Source organism: Schistocerca americana, chromosome 7, assembly GCF_021461395.2.
Source record: "Schistocerca americana isolate TAMUIC-IGC-003095 chromosome 7, iqSchAmer2.1, whole genome shotgun sequence".
Lineage (NCBI taxonomy): Eukaryota > Metazoa > Arthropoda > Insecta > Orthoptera > Acrididae > Schistocerca > Schistocerca americana.
In genome coordinates this window covers 581,165,069-581,182,458 of record NC_060125.1, presented here as the reverse complement: position 1 = coordinate 581,182,458, position 17,390 = coordinate 581,165,069, and the positions used below count along the sequence as shown (strand labels likewise).

General features: G+C 44.7%; 1 long non-coding RNA gene and 1 other non-coding gene across 2 annotated transcripts in view; one reads left to right on the top strand and one right to left on the bottom strand.

The window, feature by feature from the left end:
• The window catches only part of LOC124622419, a 161,421-nt gene that overhangs the window by 34,143 nt on the left and 109,888 nt on the right, over window positions 1–17,390 (bottom strand). The window lies entirely within an intron of this gene.
• Trnas-cga lies at window positions 12,363–12,437 on the top strand. Its single transcript has one exon. It is a non-coding gene; the product is annotated as a tRNA-Ser (tRNA).

Below are 17,390 nucleotides of genomic sequence, written 5' to 3'. Positions count from 1 at the left end.
AATAATAATAATAATAATAATAATAATAATAATAATAATAATAATAATTTGCATAACATGTCTGAAAAAAGAAAGAATTGTTTTTGTGGAATTTTGTGGTTTTGTACATTATTAAGCACAGTTTAAGCAAAAACAAAATAATGTTTAAGCTTTCGCCACTCTACGTTTCGCATTTTAGTGTAAGTGGGAGTTTTTGTGCTTTTTTACTTTTTCGAAAAAATGTACAAGATTCCTAATTCATGTATTAGTTAATGAATTAACTTCTGGGATGGAAATCAGGCATTCTTACGTTGCATTCACATAACGACGTACATTTGTTATACACTTCCTTCTTAAATGTTCGCTTGTAGTCACGCTTATTTGATTTCGTCACTTTCTCTAGTTTGGAATGCCCTAGTTGCTTTGCGGATAACTTTTCCTGTAATTTTCTTATCTGTCAGCGATTAATACAGGTTCAACAGAGTTAATGCTGACACTCCGCAGGACAGCAGATTCATGCACAGTAGATAACCAATTGCAAACACAAACTGCCGTTTGCGGAACTGATTAAATTCAAGTAGTATTATCTACCAACCAGGTCGCTTGACTAGAATACAAATGAGATGCTGAGAGCCATAAGGGCCAAAAACATACCGTCTTAGACCCTGCCCCCTCCCTATTTAAGTGAATATAAGAGAAACCAGTGATACAGCTTTTCGTGAATGTTCAAATATATGTACAACGCGGGCCTACAGTACAGATAAACCATAAGATCAACAGATGTCAGAAGCACAAATAAATGCTACAGTCTCACAATCGACGATGATGTGCTTTATGGTTATCAGCACGTCAAATAGGTTAGTCCATGAAAAAATTCAAAACTTTATGTACCCTATCTCATACATAATCCCACAAAATAGGTTTTTCTCTCAGTATACCTATAACATATACTGATGTACAACCTAATTTTAGTATATAGTGTGTTAAATCGCATACCTCAAGAGTGTGCTAGCACCTAACGGGATATATGGCGAACGCAGATAAAAGTCTGCTGCAGTGTGCTGCCATCTGGTGGCATTGGCGTGAACTAATAGTTGAGTGGTAAAGGCTTGCAGTGCACGCCGTGAACCCTGCATATTGTTTATGAAATCCGTATGTATTTGGGCCGTAAGGCAATTACGTCTCGCCAGTTGCGCATGGGCAGAAGCTCCTTAAAACGTGCACAAGTGAAGGTGTGCTCATGACCCTGACGCCAGGTTTTACCAAGTCTAGAGGGGCAATATGTAGCATAACGCGATAGATTTAAATACTGCTGTGTATTTCAGATTACTGCATCTACCCTAAATTTAACAGCATTCAAAGAAAAACAACCAATTAATCCACAAGGTGTCAAACGTTAGGTTGTTCACATGCTCTTGTGCTCTTCCACAGCAGGCGCCACAGTGTATGGACTAGGTTAGATTTTACCCTCCACAGGTGGATGGCTATCACATCTCTGTACTTGGACACGAGTGCTGTAATGCGGTGTCTGCCATTAAAAAGATTCCGAATGCATGTGAAAGAACTATATCTGTCTCGAAAAGGACGTGGCGAGTACTGTACTCTCTCTCCTCAGTTACTGAAATCACCAGGCCAAGTTCAACGAATATATAAGCCGAAAGGACAAACAACATGCCACAAAAAACTTTTTATCTTTGGGAAATTTCCTTCTCCTACCACTGATCAGCATCAGATGGTGCCTCACCTTTGAAGCTGACATACAGTGTCTGATAGTTTTCCTATTTATACATTTGTATTACGAAGATCTGTAGTTCAGTGATACATTGCATTAAGGATCTCTCCAAAACACATTGTTCTGAGGGTGATTTATTATGTTACATTGGTAGGATGTGCGGCTTTACTGTGTAAAGGTTTTTCCAATGTGGTTGTGAGCGCATAGTGGTTATTTTAGACGGTGAAAGTAGATGATGTTTCTATAATATGATACATGGATGATATTACTGTGTGAGTAAACAAGTATTATTTGATTAATGAAATGTAGGTTTGTGGTTTTGCAGCAGGACGATTGATTCTAAAAACGGTGAAAATTAATGCAGCACTGACACTATATTCAGATAATCAGATTCTAGTACTAGAAACTACAATGCCCTTTTAAAATCTTGAGAACGGAAGTAACAAGAATTATGATGGCAGTATTATTTCAGATTGAGTGTAGTGGCTTCTAATAAAGAAAATCAACTACAGGGCAGTGTCTTTTACTACACTTGCAAGAAGGAAAGCTCCTTCGGTATTTAATAAAATTAACACAATATTTCGTTGTATTTGTGGCGCAAGAGTGAAAATATTAACTGTCAAATTAGTCTTTAGGTTATCATAAATTGTGCCAAACATACCACACAAAAAATGGTTCAAATGGCTCTGAGCACTATGGGACTTAACTTCTGAGGTCATCAGTCCCCTAGAACGCAGAACTAGTTAAACCTAACTAACCTAAGGACATCACACACATCCATGCCCGAGGTAAGATTCGAACCTGCGACCGTAGCGGTCGCGCGGTTCCAGACTGAAGCGCCTAGAACCGCTCACCCACCACGACCGGCCATAACACACAAAAGCTTTGAAATTATGTACTTTTCAGAACGTGAGATAGGCCTAAATATCGGAAAGATGTAATCGTCAGGTGTCAAATAACGAAGTGTCACTTCCAGTTTTACTTAAGGCATAACTACATCTTAAATATGAGTATCGAATTTCTTAACAGAGCTCGAATCACACCTCTACAAGTACTCGATTTTAGCTTTCGTTATCCGAAAGTGTTTTATGTATGAATTTTCGGCAGTACATACTCGAGATGATTAGTGGTGACCCTGAAAAGCAAGTTTACAAACACTATGTTCTACTGAATTAATTCGAAGGGTAGAGCACTAAAAAGTGAAACACATACACCACATTTGCAAACTACCTCATATAGCAGGATCACCACTCTACAGGCACAAAAGCATCAATGAAACAGTACTCGTCAGCAACTAAAGCCTACCAACCAAAACACAAAAAAGATCCACTACAGTAAATTTAAGCGCAACATTGACCGTCCTTTTCATCTGAACACATTGTTTTTTGAGGTTGTAATTCACGCCTGAAATTCCGGATGTAGATTTTGTTTGCCTGTGGTGTCCAATAAAGCTGCGATTTCAGTCCGTTAATTCCGAGTTGTACCAGGATTATGAATTGTTCGTCGTTAGGTAACCAAAAAATTCTTCTTTCTGAGGCGCCTTGTCACGGCCCAGGCGGCTCACCCCGTCGGAGTTTCGAGTCCTCCCTCGGGCGTGTGTGTGTGTGTGTGTGTGTGTGTGTGTGTGTTTCTTGTCCTTAGCGTAAGTTAGTTTAAGTTAGATTAAGTTGTGCGTAAGTTTACGAACCGATGACCTTAGCAGTTTGCTCCAATAAGACCTTACCACAAATTTACAATTTTTTCTTCTTTCCAGGGCTAAAGTTATCAGTTTAGTTTTGTCGGAATGTCGGACAACACAAAAAAGATCCACTACATTAAAAATAAGCACAACTTACACCATCCTTTCCATCTGAACACACTGTTTTTTGAGGTTGTTGATTATGTTTACCTGTGGTGTCCAATACAGCTGCGAGTTTCATCTTTAGGTTACCACGAAATTCTTCTTTCCAGGACTAATGTTATCAGTTTCTCACAGTCCGTATTTCGTTTTGTCAGAATGTCAGATGATTTGATCGAATAAAACGAACCGATTTAAATTTCACCGGTAGTCGTCCAAAGTCTGTACTTTCGGGCGATTTGAAAAAAAAAAATGGCTGTCTTCGGAATCCACAGATGTCGGTTCCGTTGTTGATACATGGCGGTCTACTGCTGGGAGATCACAGCTCACGTTTTATTGCCATAATGTCCGTAATTATTATGGTTTAAGTTTCGTTTGGAGTAATCTGTCTTCTGACTGGTTTCATGCGGCCCCCTACAAATTCCTGTTCTGTGCGATACCCTCTTCATTTCAGAGCAGCAGTTGCAACCTGAGTTATTTGTCGGACGTATTACGAACTCTGTCTTCCTTTACAGTTGTTACCCTCTACAGCTCTCTCTAATATCACTGAAGTTATTCCCTGATGTCTTAACAGATGTCCTATCGTTCTGTCCCTTCTTCTTGTCAGGGTTTTCCATGTGTTCCTTTCCTCGCTGATTCTACGGAGAAATTCCTTACTCCTTACATCAGTCTACCTAATTTTCAACATTTGTCTACAGCATCACATCTCGAGTGCTTCGATTCTCTTGTGTTCCGGTTTTCTCATACTCCATGTCTCAAGTACCATACAATGCTGTCTTCCAATGTACATTTTCAGAAATTTCTTCTATAAATAAAGGTCTATGTTTGACAACAACTCACTTCTGTTGGCCAGGAATGCCTTTCTTGCCAGTGCCAGTCTGCTTTTTATGTCGTCCTTGCTCCGTCCATCACGGGCTATTTTCCGGGCTGTGTAGCAGAATTCCTTAAGTTCGTCTACTTCGTGACCATCAGTTCCTCGCTGTTCTCATTTCTGCTACTTCTAATTACTTTCATCTTTCTTCTACACTCCTGGAAATTGAAATAAGAACACCGTGAATTCATTGTCCCAGGAAGGGGAAACTTTATTGACACATTCCTGGGGTCAGATACATCACATGATCACACTGACAGAACCACAGGCACATAGACACAGGCAACAGAGCATGCACAATGTCGGCACTAGTACAGTGTATATCCACCTTTCGCAGCAATGCAGGCTGCTATTCTCCCATGGAGACGATCGTAGAGATGCTGGATGTAGTCCTGTGGAACGGCTTGCCATGCCATTTCCACCTGGCGCCTCAGTTGGACCAGCGTTCGTGCTGGACGTGCAGACCGCGTGAGACGACGCTTCATCCAGTCCCAAACATGCTCAGTGGGGGCCAGATCCGGAGATCTTGCTGGCCAGGGTAGTTGACTTACACCTTCTAGAGCACGTTGGGTGGCACGGGATACATACGGACGTGCATTGTCCTGTTGGAACAGCAAGTTCCCTTGCCGGTCTAGGAATGGTAGAACGATGGGTTCGATGACGGTTTGGATGTACCGTGCACTATTCAGTGTCCCCTCGACGATCAGCAGTGGTGTACGGCCAGTGTAGGAGATCGCTCCCCACACCATGATGCCGGGTGTTGGCCCTGTGTGCCTCGGTCGTATGCAGTCCTGATTGTGGCGCTCACCTGCACGGCGCCAAACACGCATACGACCATCATTGGCACCAAGGCAGAAGCGACTCTCATCGCTGAAGACGACACGTCTCCATTCGTCCCTCCATTCACGCCTGTCGCGACACCACTGGAGGCGAGCTGCACGATGTTGGGGCGTGAGCGGAAGACGGCCTAACGGTGTGCGGGACCGTAGCCCAGCTTCATGGAGACGGTTGCGAATGGTCCTAGCCGATACCCCAGGAGCAACAGTGTCCCTAATTTGCTGGGAAGTGGCGGTGCGGTCCCCTACGGCACTGCGTAGGATCCTACGGTCTTGGCGTGCATCCGTGCGTCGCTGCGGTCCGGTCCCAGGTCGACGGGCACGTGCACCTTTCGCCGACCACTGGCGACAACATCGATGTACTGTGGAGACCTCACGCCCCACGTGTTGAGCAATTCGGCGGTATGTCCACCCGGCTTCCCGCATGCCCACTATACGCCCTCGCTCAAAGTCCGTCAACTGCACATACGGTTCACGTCCACGCTGTCGCGGCATGCTACCAGTGTTAAAGACTGCGATGGAGCTCCGTATGCCACGGCAAACTGGCTGACACTGACGGCGGCGGTGCACAAATGCTGCGCAGCTAGCGCCATTCGACGGCCAACACCGCGGTTCCTGGTGTGTCCGCTGTGCCGTGCGTGTGATCATTGCTTGTACAGCCGTCTCACAGTGTCCGGAGCAAGTATGGTGGGTCTGACACACCGGTGTCAATGTGTTCTTTTTTCCATTTCCAGGAGTGTATTTGCTCTGAGTCTATATTCTGTAGGCGTCAGACTGTTGTGTTCAACAGATCCTATAATTATTCTTCACTTTCGCTAAAGATAGATCGTCACTGATATCTTTTCATCTCGAATATTAATCCCATTCTTGAGACTTTCTTTTTTTCCGTCATTGCTTCTTCGATTTTTAGATTGAAGAGTAGGAACGAAGGAGTGCATCCCTGGCTTGCACCGTATTTAATACGAGCGCTTCGTTCTCGGCGTTCTTCATCTTTATGTTTATGGAAAGCAATATTCGGTGACGGCGGAGATTAGGACATCAATTAACGTCTTAATTCTCTGTCTAGATAGCCATAGTTGCATGCAAATAATTCTGTAGTTTTCGTGAATGGAGAATCCCGGACCGAGGCACCGCCTGCGAATCTCGTTTTCCACAGCGAATCATAACGCCATTCAGCTCTCAGCAGCGACCGCCCTTGGCAACTTAAGAGCGAGGTATCTGGAAGTCACTCACCAAACCATCGTCTGAATCCTGTGCAAAAAATTGGTGCAAATGACTCTGAGCACTATGGGATTTAACATCTGTGGCCATCAGTCCCGTAGAACTTAGAACTACTTAAACCTGTCTAACCTATGGAGATCACACACATCCATGCCCGAGGCAGGATTCGAACGTGCGACCGTAGCGGTCAAGCGGTTCCAGACTGAAGCGCCTAGAACCGCACGGCCACACCGGCCGGCAGTCCTGTGCAACACCGGCGTTGAAACTCAGAGCGGTCAACTTATTGTATTTTGAACTATGTGTCCTCCTAGAAGTCTCTCAGAAAATCTGATAATGTAGCGGCAGAACACTTGAGTTTGGACGACTCGCTGAGCTCAGAAAGAAATTTGCTTTCAATTTGAGAAGTCCTTTCCAGAAGAGAGTGGCGTGAGGTGGCAAGCACCCTGCAAAGTCATGAGAAAGGACGAGGCTCAAGTCTTCACACGGGACAGCCTGGGCACTTTGTCGACAATTCTGGACGAGACTGCTTGCCGATCAAAAGTAACAGTTTAGCAGAGGGGAGGAGCCGAGGCCCAGTTGGGAGTAAGTCCACAACGTGGAGCCAGCGTATTGGCTAGAGAGGTATTTCAGTAGGAGAGTGGGTACGCAGAAAGACCTTATTCACAATCGAGTCCTTCCATTGGTTAACACTGCAAACCGGGAAATTATTGCTGATTTGTTTATGGACATGCTATTGTGCAGAGTTCTGTAAAACCATCTGTTGACGTACCAAAAGGAGCACAGATGCAGAAGCGAGAGTTGGTCCGGATGCCTAATAGAACACATTTCTTCTCCAGACGCTGAACGAGAAAGACTTCCTCTCCAAACCTGAACAGAAAACACATCTTCTCTGGACGCTGAACAGAATACACCTTTTCTCTGAATGTCAAACAGATTACACCTCTTCTCCGGAAGCTGAATAGAAGGCACCTCTTCACCGGTTGCCGAACAGAATTCACTTCTTGTCAGGATGCTGAACACACTTTTCCTCTGGATACTGAACAGAATACACTTCTTCTTTGGACACTGAACAGAACACACTTCTTCTCTGAATGCCAAACAGAATACACTTGTTCTCCACAGATGCCAAGCCGAGTACACTTCTTTTCTGAGCGTCAGCCAGAATACACTTCTTCTCTGAACACTGAACAAAATACAGTTCTTCTCTAGACGCTGAATAGAATACACTTCTTCTCCAGATGCCGAACGGATAACAGTTTTTCTTCACGCCACATAGAACATCCTACTTCTCTGCATGCCTAACAGAATACGCTTCTTGTCCAGAAGCCAAATAGAATACATTACTTCTGCAGATGCCTAACATAATGTACGTCTTCTCCCAGGGCCGGAAAGAATACACTTCTTCTCTAGACGCCAAACAGGAGGCACTTCTTTGGATGCCGCATACAACACATTTCTCCTTTGGATGCCGCAAAGAACACACTACTTTGCCTGTAGACGGCGAGGGCTAGTCTTTTATTCTTGCCCTTGCCAAGACATTGATATCATTCATGCTCAACAATCATTTAGCCTGTGTACCTACGATTTCTGATCATCAGTCGGATTGTATGATTGAATATATGTCAATGTTTTCCTACTGCAGATTGTAAGAGATTCTACATCTACATCTACATCTACATCTACATACATACTCCACAATCCACCGTACGGTGCGTGGCGGAGTGTACCTCGTACCACAACTAGCATATTGTCTCCCACTCACAAACAGAACGAGGGAAAAATGAATACCTGTACGAGCCCTAATCTCTCTTATCTTATCTTTGTGGTCTTTCTGCGAAATATAAGTTGGCGGCAGTAAAATAGTACTGCAGTCAGCCTCAAATGCTGGTTCTGTAAATTTCCTCAGTAGCGATTCACGAAAAGAACGCCTCCTTTCCTCCAGAGACTCCCACCCGAGTTCCTGAAGAATTTTCGTAATACTCGCATGATGATCAAACCTACCAGTAACAAATCTAGCAGCCCGCCTGTGAATTGCTTCTATGCCCTCCCTCAGTCGGACCTGGTAGGGATCCCAAACGCTCGAGCAGTATTCAAGAATAGGCCGTATTAGCGTATTATAAGCGGTCTCCTTTACAGATGAACCACATCTTCCCAAAATTCTACCAATGAACCGAAGACGACTATCCGCCTTCCCCACAACTGCCATTACATGCTTGTCCCACCTCATATCGCTCTGCAATGTTACGCCCAAATATTTAATCGACGTGGCTGTGTCAAGCGCTACACTACTAATGGAGTATTCAAACATTACGGGATTCTTTTTCCTATTCATCTGCATTAATTTACATTTATCTGTATTTAGAGTTAGCTGCCTACACCAATCACGAATCCTGTCCAAGTTATCTTGTATCCTCCTACAGTCACTCAACGACAACACCTTCCCGTACACCACAACATCATCAGCAAACAGCTGCACATTGCTAGCCACCCTATCCGAAAGATCATTTATGTAGTTATAAAACAACAGCGGACCTATCACACTTCCCTGGGGCACTCCAGATGGTACCCTCACCTCTGATGAACACTCACCATCGAGGACAACGTACTGGGTTCTATTGCTTAAGAAGTCTTCGAGCCAAATTATTTTGATTTGGAATCCTGTCTCATTTGCTAATTACATGACCGTCTTGGCACTAGTAAATGTGTTACCAAATGGTCAACTTACGTCTTGTTTCATTAGGGCCATCGTCCTAAAATAAATTTAATCCATTGCTCACATTTCAAGTAATTCGCATCAGTGTTAGTTTAGTCTTGCCACAACCCATCGACCACCATCATAGAGACCGCAACCTGATGCTACTGAAGATTGATCACTGACTGACTATGGGCAGTCTGAGCCACACATACAAAACATTTTAGCTCAATAGTTTTTTTTAGTTCTTAAGAGGAGACTAATGCAGTAAATGAAGCAGGCAAAAAGGAATACAAACGTCTCAAAAATGATATCGACAGGAAGTGCAAAATGGCTAAACAGGGATGGCTAGAGGACAAATGTAAGGATGTAGAGGATTATCTCACTAGGGGTAAGATAGATACTGCCTATAGGAAAATTAAAGATTCATTTGGAGAAAGGAGAACCACTTGCATGAATATCAAGAGCTTTGATGGAAACCCAATTCTAAGCAAAGAAGGGAAAGCAGAAAGGTGGAAGGAGTATATAGAGGGTCTATACAAGGGCGATGTACTTGAGGACAATATTATGGAAATGGAAGAGGATGTAGATGAAGGTGAAATGGGAGATACGATACTGCGTGAAGAGTTTGACAGAGCACTGAAAGACCAAAGTCGAAACAAGGCCCCAAGAGTAGACAACATTCCATTAGAACTACTAACAGCCTTGGGAGAGCCAGTCCTGACAAAACTCTACCGTCTGGTGAGCAAGATGTATGAGACAGGTGAAATACCCTCGGACTTCAGGAAGAATATAATAATTCCAATCCCAAAGAAATCAGGCGTTGACAGATGTGAAAATTACCGAACTATCAGTTTAATAAGTCACAGCTGCAAAATACTAACGCGAATTCTTTACAGACGAATGGAAAAACTGATAGAAGCCGACCTCGGGGGAGATCGGTTTGGATTCCGTAGAAATGTTGGAACACGTGAGGGAATACTGACCCTACGACTTATCTTAGAAGAAAGATTAAGGAAAGGCAAACCTACGTTTATAGCATTTGTAGACTTAGAGAAAGCTTTTGAAAATGTTGATTGGATACTCTCTTTCAAAATCTGAAGGTGGCAGGGGTAAAATACAGGGAGCGAAAGGCTATTTACAATTTGTACAGAAAGCAGATGGCAGTTATAAGAGTCGAGGGGTACGAAAGGGAAGCAGTGGTTGGGAAGGGAATGAGACAGGGTTGTAGCCTATCCCCGATGTTATTCAATCTGTATATTGAGCAAGCAATAAAGGAAACAAAATAAAAGTTCGGAATAGGTATTAAAATCCACGAAGAAGAAATAAAAACTTTGAGGTTCGCCGATGACCTTGTAATTCTGTCAGACAGCAAAGGACTTGGAAGAGCAGTTGAATGAAATGGACAGTGTCTTGAAAGGAGGATATAAAATGAACATCATTAAAAGCAAAACGAGGATAATGGAATGTAGTCGAATTAAGTCGGGTGATGCTGAGGGAATTAGATTAGGAAATGAGACACTTAAAGTAGTAAACGAATTTTGCTATTTGGGGAGCAAAAGAACTGATGATGGTCGAAGTAGAGAGGATATAAAATGAAGACTGGCAATGGCAAGGAAAGCATTTCTGATGAAGAGAAATTTGTTAACATCGAGTATAGATTTAAGTGTCAGGAAGTCGTTTCTGAAAGTATTTGTATGGAGTGTAGCCATGTATGGAAGTGAAACATGGACGATAAATAGTTTGGACAAGAAGAGAATAGAAGCTTTCGAAATGTGGTGTTACAGAAGAATGCTGAAGATTAGATGGGTAGATCACATAAGTAATGAGCGGGTATTGAACAGAATTGTGGAGAAGAGGAGCTTGTGACACAACTTGACCAGAAGAAGGGATCGGTTGGTAGGACATGTTCTGAGGCATCAAGGGATCACAAACTTAGCATTGGAGGGCAGCGTGGTGGGTAAAAATCGTAGAGGGAGACCAAGAGATGAATACACTATGCAGTTTCAGAAGGATGTAGGCTGCAGTAGGTACTGGGAGATGAAGAAGCTTGCACAGGGTAGAGTAGCATGGAGAGCTGCATCAAACCAGTCTCAGGACCGAAGACCACAACAACAACAACAAGAGGAGACTGCGAGCTGTTGTAGTGAGTGGTGCTGTGAGGAGGGTGCGCTGTCCGCTTACACGGATCGGCCGTCAGTAGGGAGCAGCTGCCGGCTGGCGCGTCAGCGCGCACAGCCTCATCGGCATTCGCGGCCCTCACGGAGCGGCACCCCGCCCTGCGGACCTGCTGACGGCCTCAGGCAGGCAGGCAGGCTGGGAGCTGCGACAACGGAGGGCGGGCGGGCGCTGCCTGTCTCCGTGGGAAGGCGACGCGACACGGCTGACAGCCACGACCCGTGAGAAACGGACTCTCTTCATTCTCCCGACGTCACCAATCTGATTTGTAACCGTTTTTCCTGTTCAATTCTTCTCAGTCCGAGTGCTCCGTCGACGCACAGTCTCGATGCCTATTTGCACTAACCTTTTACGGCACAACGAGAGGCTGCGGAATTGCGCAGAACGCTTAAACTTCCTGTGCCCACCACCTCACACTTCGCTTCTGGGTGCTGCACGGATGTTTTGTGAAAGGGATGCCTGTAAGCATGTGTCAAAATGTACAAGACGGCACATCAATGTGTAGCCTTCACGTGAGTATTTCAATTGAACAGTATGAACCAGCCGTGAACAGGAGACAAGAGAAGGACGGAGACTAGCATTCGGGACCTTTGCCTTTCGCGGGCAAGTGCTCTACCAACTGAGCTACCCAAGCACGACTCACGCCCCGTCCTCACAGCTTTACTTCTGCCAGTACCTCGTCTCCTACCTTCCAAACTTTACAGAAGCTCTCCTGTTTGGGTAGCTCAGTAGATAGAGCACTTGCCCGCGAAAGGCAAAGGTCCCGAGTTCGAGTCTCGGTCCGGCACACAGTTTTAATCTGACAGGAAGTTTCACATGAGCGCACACTCCGATGCAGAGTGAAAAAATCTCATTCTGGAAACATCCCCCAGGCTGTGGCTAAGCCATGTCTCCGCAATATCCTTTCTTTCAGGAGTCCTAGTTCTGCAAGGTTCGCAGGATAGCTTCTGTAAAGTTTGGAAGGTAGGAGACGAGGTACTGGCAGAAGAAAAGCTGTCAGGACGTGGCGCGAGTCGTGCTTGGGTAGCTCAGTTGGTAGAGCAGTTGCCCGCGAAAGGCAAAGGCCCCGAGTTCGAGTCTCGGTCCGGCACACAGTTTTAATCTGCCAGGAAGTTTCATATCAGCGCACACTCCGCTGCAGAGTGAAAATCTCATTCAGGAGACAAGTGAGCTTGAGAGAAGCAATGACCATCACAACTAAGATTCCCAGGTTTAAAAACAGAATATATGGACTCGCTTTTATACGCTGAAGCGCCAAAAAAACTGGTGTAAGCACGCATATTCAAATACAAAACAGGCAGAATACGGCGCTGAGTCCGACAACGCCTACGTAAGACAACAAGTGTCTGTCGCAGTTGTTAGATCAGTTACTGCTGCTACAATCGCAGGTCACCGAGATCTAAGTGACTCTGAACGTGGTACTGTTATCGGCGCGCGAGCGATGGGACACAGCCCTGAGATCGCGATGAAGTGGGGATTTTCCCGTGCGACCATTTCACGAGTATACCGTGAATATTAGGGATCCGGTAAAACATGAAATCTCCAACACCGCTCCGGCCAGAAAAAGATCCTGCAAGAACGGGGCCAACGACGACTGAAGAGAATCGTTCAACGTGACAGAAGTGCAATCCTTCCGCAAGTCGCTGCAGTTTTCAATGCTGGGCCATCAGTAAGAGTCAGCGTTCGAACCATTCAATGAAACATCATTGATATGGGCTTTCGGAGCCGAAGGCCCACTCGTGTACCCTTGATGACTGCACGACACAACGCTTTACGCCTCGCCTGGCCCCGTCAACACCGACATTGGACTGTTGATGACTGGAGACATGTAGCGTGGTCGGACGAGTCTCGTTTCAAATTGTATCGAGCGGATAGACGTGTACGGGTATGGAGATAACCTCATGAATCCGTGGACACGGCATGTCAGCAGGAGACTGTTCAAGATGGTGGAGGCCCTGTAATGGTGTGGGGCGTGTGCAAATGGTTCAAATGGCTCTGAGCACTATGGGACTTAACATCTATGGTCATCAGTCCCCTAGAACTTAGAACTACGTAAACCTAACTAACCTAAGGACATCACACACATCCATGCCCTAGGCAGGATTCGAACCTGCGACCGTAGCAGTCGCGCGGTTCCGGACTGAGCGCGTAGAACCGCGAGACCACCGCGGCCGGCGGAGGCGTGTGCAGTTGAAGTGATATGGGACTCCTGATACATCTACATACGACTCTGAAAGGTGACACGTTAGTAAGCATCCTGTCTGATCACCTGGATCGGTTCGTGTCCATTGTCCATTCCGACGGACTTGGGCAATTATAGCAGGACAATGCGACACCCCACACGCCCAGATTTGATACAGAGTGGCTCCAGGAACACTCTTCTGAGTTTAAACACTTCCGCTGCCCACCAATCTCCCCAGACATGAACATTATTGAGCATATCTAGGATTCTTTGCAAGATGCTGTGCAGAAGAGATCTCCACCCCTTCGTATTCTTACGGATTTATGGACAGCCCTGCAGCATTAATGGTGTCAATTCCTTCCGGCACTATTTCAGACATTAGTCGAGTTTCTTTGGCTCTTCAGTGTATAATCAATCGTTATGACAGGTTAATGGAATCTCTACCATGTGTTCTTCAACAACTGGGAGAAGCGTTACAGACGATATGAAAGCCTGTGTCCGCAGTGGTCTCTCGAGGCAAGCAGTTCAACGACTGAATATGTTTTGCATAGTATGAATCCTGAACTCATTATAAAAATAATTCAAAACTGGAGCAGCAAAAATGGGGTATAAGAACCTCATTGATTCACTAAAGGTAAATTATAAGACCTCCATGCAGAACAAAACGATCCAAGTAATGGAGGTCAAAGAATATTCTGGAATTATCTACAATGAGTCAGTGAAACAATGAGCTATGATCAACATTTCGGAAGGGAGATTACCCCTAGCCCGATAGCGAGACTGACTTCGAATCGTTAGTTAAGAAATGGATACTCTACAAGTGGTCTAGACGGATAATTCTACACCGATGAGATAACAATGCTTGGGCAAAATCCAATCTTCCATTCCCACTACTGGCTAGAGAATGGTTTTAAAACCACAGACTTTTCCGCAACAACACCACATCAGAATCCAGGATGATACAAGGCCACAGCTGCTGACGGGGTGCATCTCCAGATAACTGTGGTCCTCCCCATACCATATTGCGAAGCACACCCGCTAGAACTGGCTAGCCTCAACAACCCCCCACTCTGCTGCTCCAGATAGGTCACCTAACAAACCAACGTTGACTAGGCAATCCTCAAACCATGAGAGACACCGAAACTGACAGCCTTTCCCATTATCGATGTACAGCGTATTCCTTTAGTTTTATTAAAGATATCCGATAGTGATTTCCAATCCGCGTAGTACTTGTAGTTGGATTGTTTCGTGAGAATTACATTTGGCTGGGCTGGCAGTTTCACAGTCAGACATCAGATCATGGTGAGCACAAGGGCACCATTAACTTAACGCAGGTTGTAAAAGGTGACGCCGACTCCAAATAGGACAGCGTCCGCCGAAGGCTGTTGTGTACTGGACAGGATAAAGGGAAGCCCATCGTTGGTCAACGCTGCGGCTGTTCGGACGGCCTCAGAGGAGTCGTTGTTGGAATTTTTCACGGGATGACCGCCGCTCCCACGTTCCTAAAGCGTTTTTCTGGGGCGAAGGCGCTGTATAATACAATAAAGGTCACGGAAGGCGGACCACAATGAACCTTGAGTGGAGAATGCAGAGAAGACGGCGCCAGTCTGCTGATAGGAGAGCAATGTACCGGTGGATACCACGCAGGCTCTGTGAAAGCTGCAGGTACGATTTATTACTATGGCTCTCTGCAGTCAGCAGAATACGGCAGGCGAGGTGTGAGGATCCTATATGCGTGGGACTGCAACTCTCTCATCCCAAAAATACCTGCAGCTGGACCCTCATATAGTACATAAAGTAGATAGGAGGGTCATAGGAAACAACAGGTTAACACGCTCCTTTGAGGCACTGACAAGACAGAGCTAAAACACATTCATTTCTTTAGCTGCAGGCCACTGGGCGTGAAAATTCGGGAATTTCATTGGTCAGACAGGTCTGATGTAGTAGTTCCGGAAAACCATTGAAAACTGGGAGGACGCTCTATGAGGAATGGCACTTGCCGTTGGACGACTGCTCATGAGGGGCTAAGACTGACTCTCGAAGTAGGGGCGAATGTACGATGTCGCTTCGTTTGTTACTAATGACAGGAACACTTTTCACTTTGAAGCTCCAACTGGGGTATGATGTAAAGTTTGGGTTAGGTAGCTTTTCGGGATTCACAGGCATCGTCCAACACAGCGGCCGCCGTCAGCAGCACTGGTGGACAACACAACGACGCTGTTAAAAAAAAATTAAGATCTGGAATCGGTTTCTGCGTGTATAGGTCGCAATGCAGTCAGTAAACGTTAGAGTTTTAATGAGTGGGAGGAAGACGCCCTTCTGGCATGCATAATTTTAAAAACTCAAACTTTGGCAATCACTGTCGTCAAATCGCGGAAACTGATCAGTGTGCTAATAATGTTATAACCTGCCTATAGGTTCCTTGTCTTGAATGTTCGTCAATCTTAGTTACTTGTAACTTTTTCGTGTTCTTGTGATAATTTGTCAGTGTATAGGATGGTATTAAATATGTTCGCGTTATACTTCAGTGCAATTGTTGCGCTCATTTTGTGTGGGAATTTATAATACACATTAGAACTTGCGGTAACTCAGACTTTCAATACGTACGTATCTCACCTGGTCTCATAATCATATTACAGTGTCACTATCCCACCACCCTTCTGAAGTCTGTACGGCCATATTTTAAGTTAACAAAAATAAATACTTGCACAACAAATGATAATTTACAGTCTTCATTCGCCATCTATAAACCGTTATAGGTTAATTACCAAAAGGGGCACGCGGAGGGATACTACATTTCTACTGACGACAAATGTTGCAGAGCTGGTACGTCGACTTTCGAGGATCAGACATCGGTATCTAATTCTGAAGATGAGCAGACAGCTCAGTGTTTCAGGCCCGGATCACAGATGAAAGCCGCCATGAGAAGCTGCTGTTAGCTGGGAAAACAGGAAGAGGCTTTTTTGTGTTCGTCATTGTGCATTCAATTCAGGTGTTCAGTTCTGGTCTCTCTTTCTAAAACGACGGAAAGCAGTCGCATTCGGGCGACGGTTGAAATAGCCCCATCCTGCCATCCAGATATATCTTTTTCCGTGACTTCTCTAGATTGCTGCAGGCAAATGCCGGGATGGTTCTTTTGGAATGAACACGTCCATTTTCCTACCCCATCCTTTCGTAATCCGCGCATGTGCTCCGTGTCTAATGACCGTACTGTCAACGAGACGTTAAACGCTAATCTCCCTTCCTTCCTTCCAACACGACGTCTATTGTACTACGCCCACTCATAGCGAGACGTTCTTATCAATTGTAAAAGGAAACGCAACTGGCAATCAGGAACATGAAAACAATAATTCTTTACGTATAAGGTGAAACGTTGTAAATAATGCATGTAAAACTGGTGTTGCCCAATTAACTGAATAGTTTCAATCGAAAATAAAATAAATGTCTGCAGAGAGCTGTCTGTGTCGATCTACTGTGTGTGTATGTGTGTCACAAGCGGTGGCAAATTTCGATAACAGCAGTTGACCGTAATTCATTACATTTTTTAGCGTACATTGGTTGGCTGTCTAGAGTGAAAAAAGTATAAGAAAGAGCACTATAATTAACACAGCAGCTACCTGTAATCAAACTGCATATGACTGTACTCTACTATAATTGGTGCTAACGGTACTTCACCAGTGGTCATTATTTCATTTCGATTACTAATTATGACTAGTGTTTGAATTATATCATCATATAATAATGACGATGTTACTGGAGGTGAAAACGTCACTTCAGTCAGGAATAAATTTAAACAAGCAGTTGCAGTGAAAGGGGCGTGGAGGTTGGTAAATTTCTCACGCATAGTTCGTATTTCTTGTTA